Source organism: Scyliorhinus torazame, chromosome 8 (genome assembly GCF_047496885.1).
Source record: "Scyliorhinus torazame isolate Kashiwa2021f chromosome 8, sScyTor2.1, whole genome shotgun sequence".
Classification (NCBI taxonomy): domain Eukaryota; kingdom Metazoa; phylum Chordata; class Chondrichthyes; order Carcharhiniformes; family Scyliorhinidae; genus Scyliorhinus; species Scyliorhinus torazame.
The window spans coordinates 2,757,875-2,765,374 of record NC_092714.1 but is presented as its reverse complement, the minus strand read 5'-3'; positions in this window follow the sequence as shown (position 1 = coordinate 2,765,374).

Sequence of the window (7,500 nt, the reverse complement as noted above, 5' to 3'; positions counted from 1 at the left end):
CCTCTCTAAAGCCTCCACATCGTTCTGGTAGTGTGGCGACCAGAATTGAACACTATACTCCAAGTGTGGCCTAACTAAGGTTCTATACAGCTGCAACATGACTTGCCAATTCTTATACTCAGTGCCCCGGCCAATGAAGGCAAGCATGCCGTATGCCTTCTTGACTACCTTCTCCACCTGTGTTGCCCCTTTCAATGACCTGTGGACCTGTACTCTTAGATCTCATTGACTTTCAATGCCATCTATTCTAATAGCCTGGGTCTCAGCATTCTCCTCCACAACATTATCTTTTTCCTGAGTGAATACTGACGAAAAATATTCGTTTAGTATCTCGCCTATCTTTTCAGACTCCACACACAACTTCCCATCCCTGTCCTTGACTGGCCCTACTCTTACCCTAGTCATTCTTTTATTCCTGACATACCTATAGAAAGCTTTTGGGTTTTCCTTGATCCTACCTGCCAAATACTTCTCATGTCCCCTCCTTGCTCGTCTTAGCTCTCTCTTTAGATCCTTCCTCGCTACCTTGTAACTATCAAGCGCCCCAACTGAAACTTCACTCCTCATCTTCACATAGGCCTCCTTCTTCCTCTTAACAAGAGATTCCACTTCCTTGGTAAACCACGGTTCCCTCGCTCGACGCCTTCCTCCCTGCCTGACCGGTACGTACTTAACAAGAACACGCAGTAGCTGATCCTTGAACAAGCTCCACTTATCCAGTGTGTCCAACACTTGCAGCCTACTTCTCCACCTTATCCCCCCCAAGTCACGTCTAATGGCATCATAATTGCCCTTCCCCCAGCTATAACTCTTGCCCTGCGGGATATACTTATCCCTTTCCATCACTAACGTAAACGTCACCAAATTGTGGTCACTGTCCCCAAAGTGCTCTCCTACCTCCAAATCCAACACCTGGCCTGGTTCATTACCCAAAACCAAATCCAATGTGGCCTCACCTCTTGTTGGCCTGTCAACATATTGTGTCAGGAAACCCTCCTGCACACATTGTACAAAAAATGACCCATCTAATATACTCGAACTATATCTTTTCCAGTCAGTGTGTGTGTGGGACCCGTACCCCAGTGAGAGTCCGTGTGTGTGGGACCCGTACCCCAGTGAGAGTCCGTGTGTGTGGGACCCGTACCCCAGTGAGAGTCCGTGTGTGTGGGACCCGTACCCCAGTGAGAGTCCGTGTGTGTGGGACCCGTACCCCAGTGAGAGTCCGTGTGTGTGGGACCCGTACCCCAGTGAGAGTCCGTGTGTGTGGGACCCGTACCCCAGTGAGAGTCCGTGTGTGTGGGACCCGTACCCCAGTGAGAGTCAGTGTGTGTGGGACCCGTACCCCAGTGAGAGTCAGTGTGTGTGGGACCCGTACCCCAGTGAGAGTCAGTGTGTGTGTGTGTATGGGACATGTACCCCAGTGAGAGTCAGTGTGTGTGGGACATGTACCCCAGTGAGAGTCAGTGTGTGTGGAACCCGTACCCCAGTGAGAGTCCGTGTGTGTGGGACCCGTACCCCAGTGAGAGTCCGTGTGTGTGGGACCCGTACCCCAGTGAGAGTCCGTGTGTGTGTGGGACCCGTACCCCAGTGAGAGTCCGTGTGTGTGTGGGACATGTACCCCAGTGAGAGTCAGTGTGTATGGGACATGTACCCCAGTGAGAGTCAGTGTGTGTGGGACATGTACCCCAGTGAGAGTCAGTGTGTGTGGGACCCCTACCCCAGTGAGAGTCAGTGTGTGTGGGATCCCTACCCCAGTGAGAGTCAGTGTGTGTGGGACCCCTACCCCAGTGAGAGTCCGTGTGTGTGGGAGCCGTACCCCAGTGAGAGTCCGTGTGTGTGGGATCCGTACCCCAGTGAGAGTCCGTGTGTGTGGGACCCGGACCCCAGTGAGAGTCAGTGTGTGTGGGACCCGTACCCCAGTGAGAGTCAGTGTGTGGTGGGGGCACCCGGCTGGAGAATGTAATTTGTGTTGGTAACAGTCCGTGAGAATTTGGCAGGTGGTTGCAGTCACGTTGAATTGTGGATATTTTTAGGTAATTATTTTTAGCTGGAGGCTGAACTTTTCTCTCCAATTATGAAGTAATGTGTGTCAGAGTCTGATTGGTCCCTTGCTCTCCACCCAGTTCCTCCTAATTGGCACAAAGCCAACCTATCCTCATGAGACTGGTTCATCCTGCCTCTCCAACCCAGCCCCAGGTTTGGTTCGGGGGGGGGCGGGGGGGGGGGGGGGGGGGAGGGGATGTCTTTGATCCCTGACTCCACCCTGAGTGAATGTCTTCAACCCAACACCGGATTTTGTTAAAAGAGGGAGTGGAGATAACTTGGACACACGGTCCATGGGATAGGACCGGGAATCTCTGGGTGGTGGAAGATGGTGGGGGGCAGTAGGATGTATCGGGCCGAATGGCCTCCTGTAATGGGTGAATGCTGTTTCTGACTGACTATTACTCTCATAGGTCACCGACTCCTGACATCATGCCCAATATTCTCAGCAAAATTGGGAACACTCCAATGGTTCGTCTTAACAAGGTTGCTCGAGCCCATGGACTCCAGTGCGAGCTGTGTAAGTGTCAGACAGGTGGTTGTGGGGTCATGGGCTGTTTATTGAGTGTCTTGCCCATCTGCAGTCAAACTTCTAGAAGAATTACAAAGTTAATATCTGGGTATAACAAGTAGCTGGAAAGATCAATGGAAAGAAAGAGAAAATGCTGGAAAATCTCAGCAGGTCTGGCAGCATCTGTAGGGAGAGAAAAGAGCGAACGTTTCGAGTCCGATGACCCTTTGTCAAAGCTCAAGACAGAGAAAGTGGGAAATATTTATACTGTGGAAGGAGAATGAAACGTGAGTCATAGCCACAGAAACCCAGGGAAACCGGGGTGCTAATGGCCACAGAAAGCAAGGGGAAAGAGTGCGAATGGCAGTCCCCAGAGAGAACAAAAGGCGGGACACGCCAAACAGCTAAGAAACGAACATCAGAAGGTGAACTGTAGATGCGGGGGGAGGGGAAGGGGGAAGCAAAGAGGAGAAAGGTGAAGGAAAGGTGGATCAGATTGGTGGGGGGGAGGAATTAAATATATATTAAGAAAGAAAGAAATGGTAAAAGACAGTAAAAATAAAACGAAAACCGATGGGTCGAGGTCGAGCTGATCATCTGAAGTTGTTGAATTTGATATTCAGGCCGGAAGATGAGATGTTGTTCCTCCAGTTCCTCTTCCATGTTTAACATCCCAGGCCCAAATCACTCATTCCAGGTTAAGCAGCGTTTCACTTGCATCTCTTCCAATTTGGTCTACTGCATTCGCTGCTCCAATGTGGTCTCCTCTATATCGGAGAGACCAAACGCAGACTGGGTGATCGCTTCTCTGAGCATCTTCGGTCTGTGCGCATTCAGGACCCTGACCTTCCCGTTGCTGCCATTTTAACCAAAGACCCTGCTCCCTTGCCCACATGTCTGTCCTTGGCCTGCTGCAATGTTCCAGTGAAGCTCAACGCAAACTGGAGGAACAATATCTCATCTTCCGGTTAGGCACGCTGAAGCCTTTCGGCCTGAACATTGAATTTAACAACTTCAGATGATCAGCTCTACCCCAGCTTTTATCCAATATCAATGGAATGTTGGCCTTCATTTCCTGGGCTGCAGAATAGAAGTTGGGAAGTCTGGTCACGCCTGTACCTGGAGTACTGTTTCCAGTTTGTCATCTTCAGGCAGTTCAGTGAAGCTTCAGCAGGATGAAAGGGTTTTATTTCTGGGATGGGGGTGTCTCCGGCTGGGCCCACATTTGTTGCCCTTGAACCGAGTCACCCGTTGGGTTACCCTGTGATGGGAGGGTGAGTAAATTGGGTTCATATACTTTGGAGTTTAGCAGAATGAGAGGTTATCTCATTGGAAGCTACAAGATTGTGAAGGGGTTTGATGGGGTGAACGCAGAGAGATTCTGCTGGTCGGGAATCTGAAACACTGGAGCAGTCTCCGGAAAGGAGGCTGATCATTTTGGACCTGAGATGAGGAGAAATTACTTCATCAAAGGACTGTTCACCAATCAGTGATACTGACTTCCAATGAGATGTTCTCCCGGACTTCTACACCTCCCTAGTGGCAGCAGGAATGACCGGAAGCAGGATTGCAGGACAGATTTACAGGAATGGTTACAGGAAAGGATGAGAAATTTCAGTTCTGAGGATAAGTTGGGACTGTTGTGGGCGAGAGCTGAGAGGAGAGATTTGACAGAGTTACAGTAGACTGGGAGGAACCCAGCTGGTAAAATGACCAAGAACGAGGGGGCACGGATTGGATTTGCAAAAGCAGCTTTTTCACTCAACGAGTAGTTGGGGTCTGGAATGTACGGCCTGTGAGTGTGGAGGAGGCAGGTTCAAGTCGGGGTATTCAAGAGGACATCAGATGGTTTCTGTGTGCAGGGGTACAGACAGAAGGATAAGACTAAATGAATTGCTCATTTGGAGAGCGAGTTCACACGATGGGCTGATTGGCCTCACAGCACAGGAACAGGCATAAATCGAGGTGAAATGGTTAAAGGGGTTAATTGGGTAGATGAGAAACAATTCTGGCTGGTGAGGGCTGTAATTTGAACCGGCTCTGTCGGGGATCAGACCGGAGTGGAAAACTGATCCACTCGCCCGCAAAGGAGCTGCTGAGCTCAGAGACTGGCTTTTTAATTTCTTGGGCAAGGGTTATAGAACCAATTACAAAGGGGATGGAAATCTTGGTTCAGCTGTACAGGACATTGGTGAAACTGCAACTGGAGTATTAACAAAGAACAAAGACAAAGAAATGTACAGGCCCTTTGGCCCTCCAAGCTTCCACCACCTCCTCCGGCAGCGAATTCCAGGCACCCACTCCCTCTGTGTGAAAAAAAACTTCCCTATTTTTACACTTCATTCCCTTTGAAATAAAGACCAACATTCCATTTGCCTTTCCTATTACCTGCTGAACTTACATGCTAGCTTTTTATCATTTATGCACGAGGACCCCCAGTCCTCTGAACTGCAGCTTTCTGCAGTCTTTCCCCATTTAAATCATATTCAGCTCCTTTATTCTTCCTCCCAAAGTGCAGAACTTCACATTTTCCTACATTATAGTCCATCTGCCAAGTTTCTGCCCACTCTCACCTAACCGTCTATATCCTTCTGCTGACTCTGGCACCCTCACCACTTGCCTTCCCACCTATTTTTGTGTCATCCACAAACTTGGCAATAGTACAACCACATCCCTTGTCCAACTCATTAATCTATATTGTGAATAATTGAGGCCCCAGCACTAATCCTTGTGGCGATCTACTAGTTACAGGGGGTCATTTTTAAAATGGCCATTTATCCCAACTCTGTCCATCAGTTAGCCAATACATTCTAACACTGAAGAAGCTCAACACCATCCAGGACAAAGCAGCTTTATTGGCACCCTATACATCACGGTAAACATTCAAACCCTCCACCACCGACGCACAGTGACAGCCGTGTGTCCCATCTACAAGATGCACTGCAGTAACTCACCAAGGTTCCTTAGGCAGAACCTTCCAAACCCACAACCACTACCATCTAGAATGACAAGAGCAGCAGATACCTGGGAACCCCACCACCTGGAGGTTCCCCTCCAAGTCCCTCACCACCCTGACTGGGAAATATATCGCCGTTCCTTCACTGTCGCTGGGGCAACATCCTGGAGCTCCCTCCCTAACAGCACAGTGGGTGTACCTACACCTCATGGATAGCAGCGGCTCAAGAAGGCAGCTCACCCCCACCTTCTTGAGGGTAACTAGGGTTGGCCAATGAATGCTGTCCTAACCAGCCACGCCCACATCCCAAGAAAGAGTTAAAAAAACCTACCTGATGAACCCATGTTGCTTCTGCAGGTGATCCTCGATTTCCCTCTTGAACTCTGAGCATTGGGGTCATTTTTGTTACTTTCAATTCAACTCGAGTGACTGGCTGAAGTCCGAGATTGAACGTTGCTGAATTGATGCTTTAATTTGTTCTAGTGGCAAAGTGTGAATATTTCAACGCAGGCGGCAGTGTGAAGGATCGCATTGCCTTGCGAATGGTTGAAGATGCTGAGCAGTCGGGAGAGCTGAAACCGGGCGATACCATCATTGAGCCCACCTCAGGCAACACTGGTAGGGGGTCAGATTGTCACCTCATTTTCAAGGTCAAAGATCACCAGTACGCACAGGCTCATGATCCATGTGTTTATCGCAGGGATTGGACTGGCATTGGCGGCTGCTGTGAAAGGATATCGCTGTATCATAGTCCTTCCAGAGAAGATGAGCACAGAGAAGGTAAGCTGTGCGTGTCTGTCTCTCTGTCTGTGTGCGTGCGACTCGGTCTGTGGGTCTGTCTGTGTGCGGCCCTCTGTCTGTCTGTGTGCGGCCCTCTGTCTGTCTGTGTGCGGCCCTCTGTCTGTCTGTGTGCGGCCCTCTGTCTGTCTGTGTGCGGCCCTCTGTCTGTCTGTGTGCGGCCCTCTGTCTGTCTGTGTGCGGCCCTCTGTCTGTCTGTGTGCGCCCCTCTGTCTGTCTGTGTGCGCCCCTCTGTCTGTCTGTGTGCGCCCCTCTGTCTGTCTGTGTGCGCCCCTCTGTCTGTCTGTGTGCGCCCCTCTGTCTGTCTGTGTGCGCCCCTCTGTCTGTCTGTGTGCGCCCCTCTGTCTGTCTGTGTGCGGCCCTCTGTCTGTCTGTGTGCGGCCCTCTGTCTGTCTGTGTGCGCCCCCCCGTAGCCCAGGGAGTCAATGTTGGGGGGGGGGGGGGGTGACCTGCATTTATCCCCAGTTACAGCTTGCCTTAGTTTTTAACACTATCTTTACCACGCCCTTGTCTGTGTCCGTCATCCTTACCGAACCTCTCATGGGCAACCCCTCCCGCACCCTCCCCCTTTCCATAACCGTCTGATTTTCTCTCCCCTTTTCCAACGTTAACTGCTTCTGGTTGGCAGACAGGAAACAAAGAGTAGGAATGAACGGGTCTTTTTCAAATTACCAGGCAGTGACCAGTGGGGTACCGCAGGGATCGGTGCTGGGACCCCAGCTATTCACAATATATATTAATGATTTAGATGAGGGGAACAAAATGTCCATATCGCCAAATTTGCAGATGACACCAAGTTGGGTGGGAGGGTGAGCTGTGAGGAGGATGCAGAGATGCTTCAGTGTGATTTGGACAGGTTGAGTGAGTGGGCAAATGAATGGAAGATGCTGTATAATTTGGAGAAATGGGAGGTTATCCACTTTGGTAGCAAAAACGGGAAAGCAGACTATTATCTGAATGGCCATAAATTAGGAGAGGAGAATGTGCAACGGGACCTGGGTGTCCCTGTGCACCAGTCGCTGAAGGTAAGCATGCAGGTACAGCAGACGGTAAAGAAGGCTAATGGTAGAGAGGTTTCGAGTATCGAAGCAGGGATGTGTTGCTGCAATTATACAGGACCTTGGTGAGGCCACACCTGGAGTATTGTGGGCAGTTTTGGTCTCCTTCTCTGAGGAAGGATGTTCTTGCTCTC